Raw genomic sequence first — 21229 nt, forward strand, 5'->3', positions numbered from 1 at the left:
GCAGCGAAATATCGATGCATGCGTATAGTTGCCACGGTCGAAATCAGGATAGTTAATAGGTCTATGGAATTTTGTGTTTTTTATACTATGGTGCAGTGTTTGAAGAAGCTATTCGAAGAAAAACAAATGAAACAATAACATTCACACAAGGCATAAGAGAGTTGAGGGTACAGTCAGGGGATCACGTTTCAGCGCTCAGTAACCATGTTATATACTTTGCAATTATAAGTCTTCATGGGAAGGGGGCAGTGAGGAAACCTAAAACAATACAGTATCATTTAATAGGTGGAATGTCAATCAAGGGGACAAGGTTACGTCAGGGAACAACTCTTGCGGGGGGTACAGATATTGCCACGATAAGTGTTCCATTGAGACCAGATCCTACCCCATTTCTTGGGCCTACCACGTGACAGGTATACAGTCTTCTCACGAAACATGCACCAGTCCATGTTCTCTTTCCAGTGTGATACGGTAGGGGGCCTGGGGGAGCCCCAGAGCTGCGCAATATCTTGTTTGGCAATCATATTGCCTAAGGTGACCCAGGTGATCTGAGCAGAGTTGCAGTCATTGGGCTCCCAGACATTCAGGAGGCAGCGCCTGGCTTCGGGCAGCAGCGCCACACCAGTGACCTCCTCCATAACACCATGCACGCGAGACCAAAACTCGACCATATCCGGACACTCCCATAGGATGTGAAGGAAGGTACCAGTCATACCACATCCACGCTTACACAGAGCATCCAAAGTGTAACCCATGCGGACCAGACTCGGACCAGTGACATACACGCTGTGGAGGATCTTGAGTTGAACAAATCTGAGGCGAGAGGATATAGCAACCTCTTTCGGTGAGGACAGAGCGGACTGCCAGTCCTCATCATCTATTTCTAGACCATCGGCAACCCATAAGGCCCTCAGGCGCACAACGAGGTCAGCCCTATTGTTGATCATCTTCTTGTAAATCAGTGAAACCGTGCTATCGGGCACATATCCATCCAGGATGCGATCCTCCAGGGGTGAGGATTCGGGGATGTCTGTGCCAACAGCGAAGACTGACAACAGGGCGTGCCGGACCTGAGCGTACCTGAAGTATTCTCTGTCCCCGAGTTCATACTCTATTTTGAGCGCCTCAAAGGTCTTAACGTCACCTTTAGACCAAAGATCCCCCACCCTAGAGATCCCTATCAAATCCCATTTAGCAAATCCTTTCGTTCGCCATAGGTTACCCAGACTTTCAGTCATACAACGGGGTCGCACGAGTTAGTCTGTCGTTCCATCCCAGAGCCGCAGTCGCATCATGCCACACACGCACAGCAGTTTTAGTGGGTCCTGCAAGTGTTCTGATGAGCCTCTTGGAGTACAGTGCCCTATTGAAAGTCCCCCCCGGTAGAAGATGCCTATCCATGGCAAAGGCCGGGGCAGTATATGTAGAGTAACACTCCCAGGCATATATTAGAGCAATAACCAATAGATTAAACAAAACAAACTAGTACAGTTTTAGAAAATATACATTTTTAATTTGATTAAAGGTCCGGGGGCATATGTTGCGTGATTAACCGCACTCAGCTGGGTGGCCCAGTAGTAGCGTCTGATGCACCAGCTTCGCTCGCTCTGGGACACTTGCGCCCTGCTGGGCATCGACCTTGAAGAGGACGAGCGAGGGGGGAAGGCATTGCTGCGACTTTCGCAGGAGGGATCCAAGCAGCATTCAAGAGGTGAATGGCAACAAGTAGGGCGACAACGCTCTCCCAGGGTGGAACTTAAACCGGATCCGATGACCATGGCTCAGGAGCAGGCAGCGGCCATAAAAGAGGTGGTCAAGGACACGACGGCCCTGCACTGAGGCAGCATCAACAAGGGATTTGCTTTCATCGCACTGTGCCCACACGGGCGGGGGGGACGGGTGGGGGGGCCAGCGGGGTTGCCACCGCCACAAACTCCTCCACACTAAGTTTCTACGGGCCTGGACTGATACTGATAGGCCTGGGACTATGGTTTGCATTTGGGGATTCCTAGTTGGGGTTAGGGAGGGGGGGGGATTGGAGTTTGGGGGGACAGATGGCGGGGGGGGAGTTGGTTGGGGGGAGGAGGGGTGGGGCAAGGGTGGGAACCAGTGTGCCGCGGGGGACCAGTGGGTTGCGAGGGTCAGTGCCTACCTGGGCACAGAAACGGTCAGCCTCTTGTAGCAATGCAGGCCCTCTACATGAGTGATGGCTGACGCTACCTTGAAGATTCTGGCGCTAAATGTGAAGGGCTTGAACAACCCCGTTAAGCGTAGGGCAGTGCTTTCTTACCTAGAAAACTCGGGGGCTGAGATTTGTCTACTTCAAGAAACTCACCTACTCACAAAAGATTGGCACAGAATGAGGTCCCGGATAGTCCCGCATCAATTCTTCTCCTCCACACCGGAGAAGAAGGCAGGGCTTGCGATCTTAGTGTCTAAACATTTTCAAGGGCAGCTTAAGAGCAGGGTGGGTGAGATCAAGGGTAGACTGCTAGCCTACAGCATTCAGTTAGGAGACCAGCAACTGACAGTGGGGTCTTTATACGCACCGAACACGGGACAGAAGCCATTCATACGGAACGCGATCTCGAAGGCATTGTGTTCTTTTGATCCTCTTATGCTTCTGGGGGGGGACCTTAACTTAGTGATGGACACTAACATGGACAGGTCTGGACACAGATATGGGAGTGCGGGCGCTATCTCGGGGGCAGGCAGGGACTGGCTACGGCAAAGGGGACTAGTGGACCTCTGGAGTGCTACACACCCAGGGACATCACAATTCACCTTTTATTCACATGTGCACCAATCAATCAATCAATCAATCAAGCATTTGTATAGCGCGCTACTCACCCGGAGGGTCTCAAGGTGCTTGGGGGAGGGGGGTCTGCTACTGCTCGAACAGCCAGGTCTTGAGTTGCTTCCTGAAGGCGAGGTGGTCTTGGGTCAGTCGGAGGTGGATGGGGAGGGAGTTCTACGTCTTGGCCGCCAGGCTAGATCACTTCATCGGATCTTCGGAACTAGAGGCTCGGGTTGCGGGCGTCGATATCGTTCCAGCGGCTATCTCAGATCATGCGGCAGTGGAACTCACGCTCACAGTTCCCAAGATTAGGAGACCTCCGGGCGGGTGGAGATTGAGGGAACCCCTCCTGCAACGCACAGATGTATCCAAGCAGGTCCGCCAGTGCATCACCGATTATTTAACTAATAACGATAACCCTGAGACGCCAGTAACTGCACTGTGGGGGGCCCTGAAGGCGGTGGTGCGCGGGAATTCATTGCGATTGCGGTGGCGGAGGCCAGGGACCGCAAAGCGCGAGGCCTTGACGGCCCAGGTGGTAGAGCTGGAGAGGGCTCATAGCCGCACTGGGGCACCCAGGGTCTGGAAGCAACTTAAGGCGGCCAGGGCTCAGTTGGCAGGTCTAGACACGGAAAGAGCTGAATATGCCGCTCTTCGCCTCGGAAATAAGACAGGGAGACTCCTGGCCAGCGCATTGAAGGCAAAGGTCCAACGATCAAAAATCCAGACCCTGCGGGACGGGAACGGTGTTGAGCTCCGAAAGGAGACGCAGATTGCGGAGGCCTTCCGCGATTTTATGCCTCATTATATCACGCTGAAACCACCCCAGTAACTAGCGCCAAGGCCTACTTGGCAGGTGCTGCCACTACTGCGCTATCTTCTGCGACTGCGGACTCCCTTGACGCTCCCATCCGCCTAGATGAGGTGACGGCAGCCATTTCCCGACTCAAGCCTCAAGCCTCTAAAATCGCCAGGCCCAGATGGCTACTCCGCTGGGTTTTATAAAACATACTGCTCGTTGCTCGCCCCTGTTCTCACCAAACTTTTTAATTCTTTTCAAGGCCCGGGCTCCATCCCCTTGGATATGCTAGAAGCGGAGATTGTGGTCTTGCCGAAACCGGGCAAGGAGGCTACACAATGTTTGGCACTTCGCCCATTTCTCTGCTTAACGTAGACCTGAAGCTTTTCACTAGCATTTTGGCTGCGATACTTGGGCCATGCGTACCCGGGATTATTGAGCCCGATCAATCGGGCTTTGTCCCAGGGCGGCAGTGCAGCGATAACACTAAAAGGATTCTCCATCTGATTGACAAAACCCACTTCCAGCAGTTGGATTCGGCTCTATTAGCGATCGATGCTGAAAAAGCATTTGACCGTGTCGACTGGAACTTCCTGCAAAAGGTCCTGGCACATTTCCGGGTGGGCGAGCGCTTCCAGGCCTGGATTGCGAGCTGCTACCATCGCCCTGGGCGGGGGTTCGCCTGGGTGGCCAGCGCTCTAGACCCTTTGAGATCCAACGTGGCAGTCGGCAGGGGTGCCCCCTCTCGCCGCTCCTGTTTGCGCTGTATGTTGAACCACTGGCGCAAAAGGTGCGTGACAACCCGAACATACAAGGCGTTACGTTCGGTGTGGAATCTCATACTATTTGTTTATACGCCGATGATATTCTAGCTGCTCATTACCGACCGGAGAGGTCTGTGCCCGCGTTTCTCGCTGAAGAGGCATTTGGAGAAGTGTCCGGCTTCCCAATGAATAGAGGGAAGTCACTGCTTCTACCACTAGGCAGGAATACTCGCCGGACGCCTGGCGCACTCGCGTATGGCGGGGGACTACAGACAAGCACACAGCTCCCGTACCTGGGTCTTACACCAACCTCACGTCCCAGATTCATAAGGATTTGGTGCGCTGGTACAAGCAACCACTCTCCTTGCTAGGGCATATCGCAGTGGTAAAAATGTCGGCCCTTCCCAAGATTTATACATTTTTCAGACTGTCCCAGTGCTCCCGCAGGCCGGGGCTATTTAGAACCTGCAGACAGCCTTCCAGCACTTCATCTGGGGAGGGAAGCGGCCGCGCCTCCATAAACAACTGGCGTATCGGGGATGGACGAGGGAGGCCTGGGGATCCCCAATCTCACACAATACTTCCAAGCTACGCAACTACGCTACCTGGTGGAGTGGTACAGACCGGAATCTGAGAAGAGGTGGCTCTTCCAAGATAGGGCAAAGGCTCAGATATCACTATGGAAGATACCGTTCCTCCGACGCACTGACAGGCCAAGCTACATCCAGAACTCACCTATCACCCGCACCATCCTGCGGGTGTGGGACAGGGTGGCCGTCCCCCTGGGTCTCACGACCTTCCCCTCCCCACTCACCCCCCTCTGGGACAATCCGGAATTTCCGCCAGGCACAGACCCCCACGCTTTCCCTCAATGGCGCGATTCCACCTGTAGGTCGGCTGGGCACCTCTTCGGACTGCGGGGCTTTCTCCCTCTCTCAGAAATCTCCCGGGGGTATAACATCACCTCACCACAGCTGTTCCAATACTTTCAGCTCAGACACTGGCTTATGCAACCAGACACTGCCCCACTCGTTAGCTGACGCATGACCGACTTTAAGAAGTGGGTGTTCTTGAAAGAAACAGATAAAGGGCTTGTCACAGACATATACAAGATGCTCACCCCCCCCCCCCCCCGAGATACGTCATGCAGTAGGGCAAAAAGCTGGGAAGCAGAGCTGGGGAGAACATTATCTTCTCGGGAGTGGCGCTCGATCTACCTCAGGGCCAATCATACGGCGCGCAATGCAGCAGGCAGAGAGACAGTGGTAAAGCTGGCCACATATTGGTACCTTACGCCGGTGAGACTTAATAGGGGTAACCCGACACGTAGTGCACTATGTTGGAGGGGCTGCGGGGAGAGGGGTACCTTGACACGCTGGAACTGCAGGGAGGTTAAAGACTATTGGACGGCTGTGCTCAATGACATAGACAGCACTTTTGATACAGAAATTCCATGCTTCACGGCCTACACCATTCTTGGTCTCCCAAATGCACTCACTTTCCCCTTGACATCGATAAGAGGGCGCCAGATAGGCATTGCCATGCAAGCTGCCTCCCAACATATTCTATCACTCTGGGGGACCAACAATAGGCCTACCCATACGGGGTGGTTGCATAGGATATGGTTCACTCTGGGGATGAAACAAATGCAGGCTACACTCACACAATCGTCAGCAACCTTTCAGAAAGTTTGGCTAGCAATGCTTACCCTACTCTCCAAAAATATTCAACGAAATTACATGCCCCAGATATCTCCGCTTGCTACGCTTGACAGCAGCTACACCTGACCTTCCTGGGAATGCAGATGAGACATGATCACAGAGCGGAGCGCAGTAGAACCCACATTTCGAGAACTCGGCACACTGGTTGGGGAGGAGGGTGGTGGGGAGGGTTTTTTTTCTTTCATGGATGTTATGGCTTGGCAGATTACGTGCGGACTGCTCCTTCTTTCATATCACACCAAGGACTACGCACCCCGAAAGCTATTTGGCTACCATGTTTGATACGAATGTATGGATTGTACTTTCTTTCCTAGGTAGACCTCCATATTGCTTTGTACTGCCTATGATTTATATTGAAACTAATAAAATAAATGTAAACATAAAAAATTGACTGTTTAGGGGCAGGGGGATATTCACAAATAAATAAAGCAGTTTAGGCAAAATCACCATTTTAGTGATAGCTATACGCACCGTCAAGGAAAGTGGCAATGTTTTCCATCTCTATATCTTAACTTCCATCCATTCCACCACCCTACCATAGTTAGCTAGCCATATTTCCTGTATGGATCTACTAAACCAGATACCTAGATATTTTACGTCGCCGTCCGTCCATACGATGGGAAACTCTGTATCACACTTTTTACTACCATCAGTTAGTGGCAGTATCACTGATTTTGCCCAGTTTATCTGTATACCTGTGAGGCCTCCATACCTGATAAATTCTCTCATAATCGGGTCTAAATTTTCTTCAGGCTTGATCAAATAAATGGTCATGTCGTCTACGTATATGGAGACGAGCAGACCTCTGGAAGTGAACCCAATGCTTCCGTGAGTGTGGTGCTGCCTGAGGCGGGCCGCTAGCAGCTCGGTAGCTATAGCAAATAGTAACGGCGATAAGGGGAAACCTTGTCTTGTGCCTCTCGTGATATTAATCGGTTCCGATATCTGACCATTTACTTTCACCCGTGCTGTGGGGGCATTATACAAAAGCTGGATTTTCTGTATAAATAAAGGAATAAAACCCATTCGAGAAAATAGGGCAAATAAAAACTTCCACTCGAGAGAGTCAAAGGCCTTGGTGGCATCCAACAGGGCAGACACCACCTGCACCTTCGGGTCCAGATAATGAAGTAGTCCAAATAGAACTAAGGTTATGAGATGTGGCTCGTCCGGGGACAAATCCAGATTGATCCGACAGCGCTATTTGAGGCAACATGGGCTTCGGTCTGTCTTCCAATAATTTCGCATATATTTTTGCATCTAAATTGATTAACGAACGGGGGCGGTAAGATTCTGGGCTAGTTGGATCTTTATCAGGTTTCAGTAGGGTTATAATCATGGCCTCTCTGAGTGTGGGCGGGAGTATACCTGTTTCCATGGCTTCTAAATATACCTGATGCAGTCTTGGCGCAACTGTATCAACATACTCTTTATAGAAAGCAGCCGTTAACCCATCAGATCCCGGGGTTTTATCAGCCGGCATTCCAGCTATGACACTTTTCACATCATCCACGGTAATGGGAAGGTCCATATATTGTCTTGTACCGTTATTAAACCATGCTAATGCGATAGTGTCCAAATATTCTGTGATATCTGTCTCCTCTGGGTTCGTGTGTGAGGTATAAAGTGACCTATAGAAAGCAGTCATTGTGTGGAGTATGTCTTGTGGTGACCTCACCACCTCACCATCTGCCCCTTGTAGTTCAGTGATATACTCCGCCCCCCTAGGTGCACGCAACAAAAATGCAAGTGTTTTCCCTGCCCGGTCTCCCTCTCTGTAACGTCTGGCCTGTGCGTATTTGTTAAGATATGCTGTTTCCCTCTCCGCTTCCTCTTGGAATGATGTGAGCTTCGCTCTAAGCTCTACCTGGGTGGAATCAGTAGGATGCTCTCTCCAACACAGCAATGTCTCTCTCAAGTCTTTCCAGTGTGTCTCTTATTGACCTAAGCACACCTGTTTTAGGTGCCAAACAGTTACACCTTGTTACAACTTTAAATGCCTCCCATTGTGTTCCCGGTGACTCCACTGACCCCTCATTCAACACAAAATATTCAGTTAATTTCTCCCTAAGTTCCTCTCTAAACACCGGATCTAACAACGCTCCTGATGGAAATCTCCAACTGTATGGCTGCGCATATTGCGGTGGGATTAGTAACTGAACCCGCACAGGTGCATGGTCAGAAAATGTCAGTGGAAGATGAGCGGCCTCTACCACCTGGGAATGCAGATCTTTGCACAATAACCAATAGCCGATCCTTGACCAGGCGTTTCTATGTGCAGTCACACATGAACCCTCCCTGTCCTCCAGATGTAAGGCCCTCTGTGTGTCAACCATGCAATCTTCCACCATAAGCTCTCTCAATACCGCTGCCGCTCTAGGGTGGTGGTCGCGAGCCACTCCTTGTCTATCAGCTGGATGAGATAGAACCACATTAAAGTCCCCACCCCATAATATCGCCATCTGCCCACATGACTGTATTTTCTGCCATACATTTTGAAAAAAGGACGAGCTATCTACATTTGGACCATAGACGTTTACAATCAGTACTGGTACATTACACAACGTCCCTAATAACAGGATATATCTACCCTCCGTGTATATGATGGAGGAATGTGTTTTCCACTGCATACCTCTACGTATCAATATGGCTACTCCTCTAGCATAATTCGAGTACGGGGCTTCCACAATCACTCCCCACCTATTGTGTTTAAGCATATTTGTATTAGCAGATGCCAAATGTGTTTCCTGCAGTAAATGGATATCCACCCCCCGTCGCACCAAATAGGAATGAATCAATCTCGCCTTCCTGCGGTCATTTGAACCTCTAATATTCCAAGAGAGACAAGTGATGACCCTCACAGGCACCCCGATATAAAAATATGTACAACAGCAATCAACCTCCCCTCCATGGTCAATGACATCCGGAATCGTGCAGGTATTCCATCAAGTTCTAACACATATAACACAGTTTCCCAACCAATGTAACCAGGTCGTGTTAACTCATCTAGGCAATGATAGTTCACCAATCCAGGCTGAAGATATAGCAGGCAAAAATACAATATTAACTCCCTGTATCTCCCCCCTTCCACTCCAACCCCCCAATCAGGTTGTACATTTCTCACCCTACCTGCCCTCCCCCGAAACTCCCATATTTACCTCACACCCCTCCCCACCCACACCAACCCCCCAAACAGGTTGTGCAATCCCCCCCACTACCCTTGTCAACACACTCATCAATAACAATGTCCAACTTGTGGGACTCATCCCATGGGGCGCGCAGGGTGACCGCCATCCTACCCTGTACGTGTGACAGGGCGGCCAAGCTACTTATGCCACGCATGCATATCTAGGGCCCACCGTCATATAGTTGGACCCAAGGAGTCTCAGTGTACACCTCGAGATCTCGGCCAATTTGGGCACTCCTACATAATAACATGAGACACACCTTACCAGCCATGAGCAGCTTGCTTTCGGACAGGTCCCGCTGCAACCAGCCAGGGGTCTTACCATACTGTACGGGGTGCTGCATATCATTCAATGTCACTTAGTCTATCCTCCGACCGGCCTTCCTCCGATAAATTCTGCTGCCGCTGGTCTTTTACTAACTGTTTAGCATAGCTGAGCGCCGCCTTAGCATCAACAAAGAAGGTGGGTCTACCCAGGCCCTGAACCCGCAACTTGGCCGGATATATCAAAGCATACTTTGTACCAGTCTGTTGGAAGATCTTTTTCGCAGGAATAAATTCCCTGTGGGCGGCCTGTACTTGCAAGGTAAAGTCTGGATGTAGTGCTATATCATTGCCACGGTATTGTATTGCTCCTTTCTCCCTTGCAAGGCGTAATATCGTATCACAATCCCTATAGTTGAGCACTCGAGCCAGTATTGGTCTTGCAGGTGCTTGGGTCTGGGCCCCAAGGACCTGTGAGCTCTTTCTATAAGGAAAATGGGGGAGAGATCGGGTCCGAACAGGTCTTTCAGCATAGTCTCGACATATTTTTCCATGTTCTGAATGTCTGTCGATTCCGCAATACCTGTTGTACGTATGTTATTGCGCCTCGATCTCGCCTCCAAATCCTCATTCTTCTGCTAGATCAAAGCAAACACTTTGTCCATTCATCTTACTTTCTTCTCAATGTCAGTTTGGCCTTCCTCCGTCTTAGTAACTCTCATTTCGAGCACACTGACCCTTCCCTCCTGTTTATCCATCCTTTGTGTAATTCTGTCCATGCGGTCAGCCAAAGTATCCATTTTGGAGTCAATGCCCTGTAAGCTCGTTTTCAGTTCCTGAAACATGGATCTGATATCCGGCCACGGCAGTTGACCTTGTGCGCCCTCGTCCGGCAGCTCACGCCTTGTCGCATCCGTGTCAGTCGTTTTATTTGTTTTCTTGTCGAATGTGATTTTCGGCTGTCGTGATTCCGGTTTTCCCATCTTGGCTCAGTGTCTTGTCCTCCCTCTCTCAGATCACCTGTGCAACTCTCTGTATGTCCCTCTCACGCCGGCGTCTTCGCGCTGTCGCCAATGTACTGGTTCTGCCACCCACTAGTCGATTAATTACCATATGCTGTCTGTGGCCTGAGTTTCCCAAAGTGCCACCATACTAATGGAGGTCTATAGGGTGCTTCGCACTGTGGTATGTGTCTTACACCTCCTCGACCATCAAAGCGCGTCGGTCATGCAAATGCTCCAATGCGCCACAAGTCGCGTCTCAGGGGGCTAGCATTGGGGCCCGCAACGCTATTCCGCCTGACCGTGGCTCTTCTATGCGTTCCTTCAGACCGCGGCCCTGTGCCTCCCTTTGGACGGGGAGATCGACACCACCGGCCCAGCTCCACGCACTGCCGCCACCTCAATAGGATCCCCTCGTGTGACCAGCGGACCACCTCTGGCACGAGGCCTATGTAGTATTTGTCCCCCGCCGAGGAAGAGCTGATCTATCTAACACCTCATGCCTCTTGAACAGAACCCGCACGTATCACAGGCCCACGGGCCGTAATCCAATTCCCAGCACGTTTTGCCGCTTAGTTTAAACACTGTGTATAATGAACTCTCATATGTCCAGCGGGCTTCAGGAGCGGTTGTATTGTGGAACTTCAACGGTCCAGCCTACTAACCATACGCAGTCTTATCGTTAAGAGATGTGTTTCCGTCCCGTCTACAATCTTCAGTGCAGGCAGCCCAGCACTAACTCTGCGCCATCCAATATGGGCCGCGCTAATGTTCCGCTAGCAGCCCCTATACCACCGTCCGTCGCTTTATAACTGCCGCAAACCTCTATGAAGCCGCCCCAGGCACCAAGCACAGACCGCTACCGTCCACTCAAAATGGCGGCCACAAATTCCCGGCACGTCGTCTTAGTTTGTTATTTATCACTCCTCATCTGCAATCCACCATGCCATCTCGTAGGTTATGAGCTTCAGGCGCTACAAGTCTTTCTGCAGTGCTTCCCGCATGGTGCCCTTATCTAGCAGCCACTTAACATAGTCCCCCGGCAACCATCTCCAGCCCGGCCGATTCACCTCCGCTCCTCGCGGCCACCTCCTGTCTGCCGCCGCCACCACAGGCGCTGATTTGGCCCAATCTCCACTTTCACTTCAGCCAAGGCTCTTCCCAGCAGCCCACGGACCACGCGGTAATCTTCTCACGGCCTTCTTCGGTCTTAGCGGGCGCCGCGCCATCTGTGACTGGGCGCCACTACCGCCAACCTCCAGTCAGTCCGCTACGCAAGGCCCCGGTCGCAGCTAGTCCCGCAGGCCTCGCATCGATGTCGGGACAGCTGCAGCCACCGCTCTTTCCTCTCGCGCACCACGGCTACAATTTTCCCTGCAAACAGGAGCAGAGTGCCCCCGCACGCTTTCCCGACAGGTGAGCCCGACTTACAGCATGTGAAATGCGGATATATTTACGGATTTCTTGGCTCGGCCGGCGGAGCTGCGATTTCAAGCAGCCATTCCGCTGTGCGGCCAAGCAACGCCCCCCGGAGTCCTCAGATTTTTAAGTTAGAAACACTCTGTCAGAAAGTAAATATTCTCTGCTACCACTTGCTTTGCTCATGTTTACGAATTTGAATCAACGGGAAACCTGAAAGAAAAACAATATTGATATAAATCACCAATATGATGTCTAAAACGCATTATAGAACGGCCATTTTGGAAAATGGCGGAAGCCTTGCTCTGAGAAGTTATTTTCTATCTCTATAAGACTACTTGACCTCCAAAACCTAGGTTTTGACACCAAAATAAGTATATAGGTCTCATGGGTCCTGGTCCTGAAATATTACATCATCACTGCAACACATCCGCCATTAATAAAAATGTTGTCCAGAACAATTCAGCCTGGATTAGCAATGTCTACCTGAGCTAAATTACATATCTATTGATACAAAAACACAAATCAAAAATGAAAATCTCTAGACAACACTTTTTTTGTGGAGGTATATCAAGGGGCCAGGACTAACACAGCAGCAACCAACAGGCACATGTTCTCTCCTAACTAGAGCTTCTAGCTATCCCTAATGATCGGAGATGCTCCCAGTCTGCATAGATGTGGGAAGTCAGACTTTCCCACATGGTGGTGGTGGGGAGGGGTCGGTCTTTCAGCTCCTTACAGGAGCCCAGAGAGGGTCCAACGTCTTCCTAGGCATCCGCCATGGTCCTCTGGAGTCGATCAGGGGCAGATATCGATGATTAGGGCTCATCATGCTGGTCACAGTCCACTCTTGTGTTGGGCAACAGCCCGATCTCTTTCCCACCTTGGTACCAACAGCCCCTCCTGGCATACCGTTTTGCTGTGATACCTCGGGACACAACAAAGAGGCCTCCCATGCGATCGCCTATACCAAACGCCCCACCTGGCATATGTGGTCGCCTCTAAGGCATTTACGAGTCCTGGCACGCTGGACACAGACTTACCTCAATGGTGACTCCCTTTGGTATACGGGGGCACCGCAAAGAGGCAGTACGTGCTTGAAGCTCCCCACACAGCGCTCAATGATTAGCTCTGTCCTCTCCTGGCATAAGAGGCTGCAGATTCAATCCTGCACATAGGTAACAATCCAATCAGTGCACAGCTGTATCCTCGCTCAGGGAGTTCTTTCTGTAGGCCACCCACAAGGACCTCGCTCAGCTCTCCTCTTCCTCACAGGGCACATTGGCGAGCAGACAAGTGCTGGTGCTCCATGCTCCAGGGCAGGTGGTCTTGGTTTCACCCTGATGCTCCCTCACCCAGCAGGAAGACTAGCATGCTTTGGCCCCCAATCATAGTCACAGGCAGAAGTCTTGCAGAGCTTCCCCTTCTCACACAGCATTTCTGGTTGCTTAACCAATGAACAATGTTGGGGTCTCAACCTCCCCTTCCTATAACCTATTTAAAGACATCAAATGTAATTTAGGTGTCTGAGTCTTTGAACCTTTATGCTGGGGTTCTGCTTTCCTTTGTCTTCTTTCTTCTTGAAAAGTTGTCTGTCACCACAGAAGCGGATAGTCCCATGACACAGGCCATGGGAGTGTCTAAAGTTAACACCTGGATTTCAGCCACAGTGATATGTGCATCAAAAGATTAATCCTGGGCTTCCTTTCCCACTCTTTATGATTCTCTTTATCAGCCCAGTCTCCTTCCTAACATGTGCCCAGGCCCCTTCTTTTTTTATCTGATCTATCACTGAATCAAAGTGCACCCTTTTGAAGCCTAAAGGGGATGTCTATCTCCCCTTCCTGCAGTGTGTCCCACCCAGTTGACAGGAATACAGCAAAACACAAATCTGTCTGGGGGTTCCTCTATCCCTTGTGTCTTCAACAGGCAGGTCTAGGCTTCCCAAAATGAAACCCAGAATCCTCCATGTAATGTACCATTCCAGGCACACTTACACTCAGTGTTCATGCACAGCACATATTGTCCAGCACTGTTTCCTCCATGCACTGTGCCACCACAGACATATATACATTCATCACACAGATTAAATCTGCATGCACTGTTCAGTACTGTTACGTCTCTGTATCGTACCATGGTGGGTTATCTGCAAACGCACACACTGTCAGCACACACACTCACCATGTTCTCACTGCACAACACTTCTTCCTTCATGTATTGCACTTCTCGCAAGCACACCCGGTCCATGCTTTCTTTGTGCAAGTACTGCACAGCACTGCATCTCTCATGTAATGTATTCCTCACAGATATACAAACATTATGTACAAGCACTAACTATAAATGCACTGCATAGCACTGCTACATCCATGTATTGTACTCTTCCCAGGAGAACAATCATCCAGCGCAGTGTCACTACTCCTATGCTGCTCAGCACTCTATATCTACCGGATATAGGCCAAGGGTGAGTTAGGCACACAGCAGAGGAACCTAAAAGTGTCACATGGCTAAACACTTGTAAGGTCCCAAAAGCGAGACCTATTGGCTATGCCAATGCTTGTTTCTAAAATGATCGATGTTAGCCAAAATTAGCATTGCAATAATCCCAGAGCTAAATGTGATGCTAGAGTTTGTAAATCCACTACTAAGGTCTAAGTAAACCCGCTCAATACCTTTATTTATTACCTATCGCAACTCCTCTATTTCATATAATAACTGCAAAAGGGAGCTTCTATTGAGTGGACCTAATTCTATATCAAACAGTGAAGCAAAATTCAAAATATTAGAGGCTTGCTCTGGTCTATGTCCTATACATGCATTATTGCCTAACTTTGGGTCAATACCCGTCGCGGACATTTGTCCTATGTGAGAAACAAGGTCAGGTCCCCCTTCCAAAAACCTCCCTTGATTGAGATTAATCCGTACAGGGAGAGTATCCGTGCTCAGAAGGATTGGGTAGACATTATCCACAACCTGCCCTACATCTAGCTCTACATAATCAGTCTTTACTGCCAAGCTCACCAAAGCATGGTCTTTTCTCATGACATGGGGCGCTAAAACTGGGTCAATACTTACTTTGTGATTCTCCCATGTATTTCCCCCCTCCCCCCATTATATCTGGTTATCCCTAGGTCCTCCAGCCCTTCCGTCTCCCCTACTCCATCCCAAAAGGGGTCATCTATCATAATATTGGGAGGGGGAGGATTTATCTCCAAATGTCCCGAGTTCTGGCCATCATTTACCTCGGCGGGCTTAGGTTAATTTCCATTTTGGAGCGAGGCCAAGGTGTCTGGCTCCTCGGATACCATAGGGAACATCAATTTTTGGGGCTTACGCTTTGTAATACGATGAATCCTGTTCTTCTCTCTCCGTCCTTTTTATTTTCTGTGAGAGGGGCACCCTCCTCGTGGGGGGGGAACTGCATCTAAATCATCCCTGGGCCATTTGACAAGGGGTGGGTCAATTGATGATTCTGTGACACAGGACATATTGGTGTTGCCTTTTTTAAAAATAGGGTAAACCTGCAGCGGATTCATAAGTGCTGTTACATTTGTGTTTCCCACTACGGATATGTAAATGGTCCCCTAACGCTTGATTTTTGGGGGCGGTATATGACGTGTGGCTATCTCTGGGCAATAGTATGGGATCGACCCCCTTATCTTCTCAAGCCTCTACCTGGATTCCCATTTCCGGCACCCCTACATTAGTCTGGCTTGCCTGAGATTTTAGATCATTACCCTTTTCCAGGGACTGGCAGAATCTAGCTTCTGAACCCCCATTAAAATCGGTGATTAACTGTGGATTTCTCAAGCAGGGTTAAAATAGATGAAAGAATCCTCTCTAGTGCATTTAGTATGTCAACATTCCTCCCCCCCCCCCATCCGTTATCCTCTTCGTTTAATAGTTGCCAAGAATCTTGTACCCGTTTATTTGGAGACACCTCAGACTTTCACAGACCCGATGATTGTGCAAGGGACACACTAGTGGGGGTGCTACTAAACAAATCTGGCATGTGGGGGCAACTAACATGATTGTCCGATAACAGTCGCGATGCCAATTCCTGGGAAACAGGCGTCTTCAAATAAACCTCCATTACTTGTTTTTTTCCCATGCATATTGCTATGCCTAGCATAGTATAATCCTCAAGTCCCCAGGTTCAAAGCTGCAGTCTACGATCTGTAGTGTTTGGGGGGTCATTTTAAAGGAAATATGGCTGGGTAATGGCTCTACAGCATTCAAAAGGCCAGTTTTATCAACTGAAGTCAACGGACCCACAGATACGGACCACTTAGCAGCAACATTTATTTCGGTTTGAACCTTGACATCTTCCATAACCGTGTCCATTTCCATCTCCGTATCATCAACCACTATCATTAAAGCACGCTCATCAATGGCCTAAGTTAGTGCAATTACTTACCCTGTATTCTGATAGGTGAACTTGGGGTGATGTGGGACAGTCATCTTGGAAAGGGCAGATCAAAGACCCGCCTTGTCTACATTAGCTACACCTGAAGCCCCACTCCTGGATCCTTATCCTTTAGAACTGTGCCCCTCTGGCCCTTCGAGAACATCTGTAATTTTATGCTCAGACTTTAGTTTTAATTTCCTCTTCCTCCTCGATACTACGTTGAAAGCATCAACATGATAGCTACTCCCAAAAAGGAGTTTGTTCGTGCTCCACATGTCAATCTCACATGTCTGCTTGCCTAACCCGAAATTATTAGCCACATATATAATTAATATTGTTGGCTTTTGTTTCCACAGCTTTGGAAATCTGAATATAAGCCAACGACACTTATCACCGAAAACTACACAAGTTGTGAGAGTTATTTTTATCCAATTTCTTTTTTGTATATGTTCTTGTCCTGACGAAAGCTCCGTAGACCCGGCTGGGCTTAGAGAGCTGAAACATGTTGACATATTTTCTATAGACATGCGGTAATCCAGTAACATGATTACCTCCATATCGTAATTTTTTACTGATAGCGCCTAGACCCCTCTCTTTTTTCAATAAATAACTATTTGGGCTAGTCACTATTTTTTACCTCCTTTTCTCACTATATCTGGATACTTCTACTTGTACCGGAGGTAGCCTCGGGTGAGGCTGGCACCCAGCACGTTAATCGATTACCCTGTGAATACGCCACGACTCCTGGTGGGGCGGAAAAAAGATACACCGCAACGATAAAATCAGGATGTCTATGAGGGTTTTCGAGTACAAACCAATGGTTTTGTAGAAACTAGTGTCCATTCTATTTTGGATTATTGCGTATCTGTCCAGGGGAACCGAATGGACCTACAATCCTCTTCCCTCTACTCTGATATAAGCCTTCGAGAACATCGACAACACAGTGGGATGGGATTTCAAATATGACAGGTGACACCTGGGTTTCTTTCGCTTGATGGTTTTTTCGTCATTTGAGGGGGCTGGTGTGATCGGATTTACATCTAGCTGGCCCTGGGGCGGACCCCAGTGACGCTGCGGATGATCCTGAAGGAGCGATTAGGACGCCCTGAATGCAGGCACCTGGAGGGCATCACCAGCAAGTTTTGTGGCGTCAAACAGAAACTAACCTTGTTACTAGTCCGCGGATAACCACTGTAACACTGGTACCACAATTACCACTGGCGTAACCACCCAACAATTTCCAAAAGGGAAAAAGGAAGATTACCCCAGGGAAGGGAATAGCAATGGCTGCACAATGAGATCACAGGAGCTGAGATCACAGGAGCACACAGAACGACATTTAACAGGAAGGATTTATATGGACCCCCCCTTTTGTGGCCCACTTACAACCCCCGTAAGTCCTTAAAGTGGATACAGATAAATGCAAATAAAACGATCTCCCAAATTGCCTTGCAGGGTATGAGGACCAATATTTGAGTAAACAAGGTGGTAGAGGTGAGCATGTAAGTGGTGAGAAGGCAAGCAAGCAAGCAGAAACAGGTGAACAAACAAGCGAGCAAAAGGGAAACGCGAGACTAAACGGAGCTCACCAGGCCATCCCACAATCCACACCCAATACTAGCTGGGCCGTCCCCGCAGGGGGGGGCACGGGCTTGCTCTCCACCGAGGGGCGCTACGCCCTCCACACTCGGTCTCCTCACCTTTTTACAGGCTGACCCCCTGGTCAGGAAGCTTGGAGGTATGGAGGTCGCAGCTTCACCTGCAGCTCCGGCAATGCTCCCAGATCTAGCCGGGGATCTATGAATCCTTGCACAATGCGTCCTTGCGTACTGCGCGAGTCTAGCAGGACTGACTGTAACTCACTATTATCACACCTTGCCTGGGAGCCAAATAAACCAAGATAACACTTTCTAAAATGTAAAGGCCGAACCGGAACAGCTACTGCACGTAAGCCATTTAAAATGGAGAGTTCCACTTGAATACTGCCGTCAAAAAGTGTTCTTTCGTAAAAATGTTTAGTTTTTAAACTGTACTTTACTTAAGTAACAGGGGTGCTTGGTAAATTGGCTCCGTGTGGAAAAATTTGAAATAACCTTATTGCAAAAATAAACACACCCTGCCCCCAAACCAACAAAGAGACAACCTTTCAGACACGTTACACATTTATCAGGCTCTCTCGAAAACCAATGTACAAGAACATTGAACTACCTGTGGTGTCATCCTTACTGTGGGCCGAGGCAGTAGTTTCTTCGTGCAGACCCTGTGGCGAGGTTTCAGCATCGCCAACGTAGAAGGAGCCTGCAGCATGCCGGGCGGTTTCGGACGCAGCCATTCTAGTACTGGTCTCCTCTACCAATGCGGGCGCACTCTTACAACAAAGGTTTCCCTTCTGTTGAACCCCCGAAACACCACCCGGGTAAACGTCGTAGGTTCTCCTCTGTATCTTGCTGTAAGGGTCTTCTGCTTGAGCAGCTTGCACCTGCTCTGGGGACGCGTCTTCAGGGACAGGTGTCACTGGCAGGTCCTCCTGCACCGGAGGTAACTCTCCAATGTGCTTCCGAATCGAATTTGCGACTACAGCGACAGGCCCACCATTTTCTTCTCCCTTTTCCGGAACAGCCCTCTTTTTCCTTGGAGGCATCCCTGCCCTCAGTCTTTCCTCCACAGGTAACCAAGCAATGCAGCCAAAAATAAAAAACACCAAAACCAGACCAGGTGAATCTCAGACTCTAATTGAAATCCCCACCCATCTTCTCAAAGGAAACGTGGGGCTCGGCTGTCTTTCCTTCGGCGACTTTTGCAATTGGATCTTGCCTTGAGACTCCAACTTAAGCTTCTTGGTTCTCTCGTGGTATCCGACAGCTTCATCATTCTGAATCAGAATCTTGCGTGCTGACGACGACATGTTCCACAATAGGTTATCAAGAAATGTGTCAACTCCTTTGCATTTTCAGTACTCAGTCAAAATATTTATTATTTGATTAATTCAACTCATCAACGATACAAATCCTAACTATCATCATAACATACGTTTCATAGGCTAGCAAAGAGGCTCTGAGATAAATCTGTCTTCCTTTATGTTTTCAGTACTCACACACTGATCTGTTTATTTCACCCATTGTCTTAAAGGGTATCTATAAAGTGGGTTTCAAGAAAGCTACTCAGCCCCATATACCATGATTAAACCAGCAGCGCCTCTCCCCTACCTCCTCCACCGCCGAGGAACGCGCAGGAATGACTGCAAAAATGCAAAAAATAAATAAATAGCCGGAAACACGATAATGAATCCCGCCCCTCCCGGACTGGTGACCTCACTCATGGTTGCCATGGCGATATTTTAGAAAATACACTTGCGACACTGTAAGTCACGTCACCCAGTCCTTGAGAGGTGGGATCACAGCCGGACAAATCATCCGAACACGGGCTTTGTCCAGTGGCAGGCCTCCGTTTTGCGAGGCCGGCCAATGGAAGAAGGGGCGTGGTTTCATGCCCCTTCTTGCTAACAAGAACTTTCGCCTGCGACAGCGCATGCGCTGCAACGCAGGCTTCGACCTAAAAAGGACCTCTTCATGCCTACTGATCACTACACTGTATGCTGCCACCACCGCGCTTCCGCTACATAACTCTTTGGTGAAAGAGGTAGCCTTCCACCCCTATAAAGGTAGTGCTGTGGGCGGCCCTCCTCGGTCCAACAAGACCACAATCAGTGAGACATGCCTATGCATGATCAGTATTTGCCTGTGACAACAAAAATCAGCATTGGGGATCCAGACAACTGTACAGTTGGACACTCAGGGCGGGGTGCACGTCTATTACCAACCAATCAATCAATCAATCAATCAATTCAGCTTTATTTAGGTTAAAAAGCCATTAAAGCATCTAAGAGCACATTTAAAATACACGTAAGGATACAATGTGTGGCCACCACTATACATTAGACACAAATGTATACATATATTTACATGTGCCAAAGGACGTTGTTCAAAAACATATAAGGTTTACATAAAAGACGTTCCTTGGCTACAATACATCAGTCCAAAACTACAGCTCAAGTGTATAAAATGCTCGTAATACCTAGCTTCTTAATTGCTTTAATTTGCCCCCAAGTTGACAAACTAGCTGGTTTCATCCAATAAAAGACTACACACTACCAGATGTACAGTACGAAAAATAAAATACTTGATTTGGCAATAATAGCATAAAAATGGGTGTGGTGGGTCAGTGGACTGATGTGCCCATTGCAGGGGTATGTGTTCGACCTCATGGTCACAGGTTCGAAACCCCAGTGGGCTCACTTTGCCTTTCATCCATCTCAGGTCGATAAAATGAGTACCATTGAGCTGGGTAACAATAAACATCTGTTATTCAGTGCCAAGATACCTCCGGGTGAACGTGTGCTTTACAAATACATGTTATGTTAATTAACACATGGTAAGATCATCTGTAAGCAGCAAGAGACATTGTACCAATGTTTATAACAAAGACTGATCAAGCCAAAGATTGCTTTGACTGGCATCAAAGCCTTTTTTCTAGGGCGAGCATAGACAACAAAATCCTTCACGGTACCCCCACATATGGCTGACATAGGCTTCCCAGAAAAGACGAGACATGGCTTTTCGGATGACTGGAACTGCCAGAGTCCCTCCCCCCCCCCCCCCAGCACCTTTAGACCCTCACAGGTGAGCAGGTGAGTAGTGCGCTCTATAAATCCCTGATTGATTGATTGATTAACACTACCACCCCCACCCTCTCTGTGGATAGAATTAATCAACCCCTACACTGTACACTAGAATCACAGCTCTTATCTGGGAGAATATTTGCCAGGAGTCTGGCCCTGATCTGCCATACACACCTTAGATATTTCACCATAGG

Source organism: Lissotriton helveticus, chromosome 3_1, assembly GCF_964261635.1.
Source record: "Lissotriton helveticus chromosome 3_1, aLisHel1.1, whole genome shotgun sequence".
NCBI lineage: Eukaryota > Metazoa > Chordata > Amphibia > Caudata > Salamandridae > Lissotriton > Lissotriton helveticus.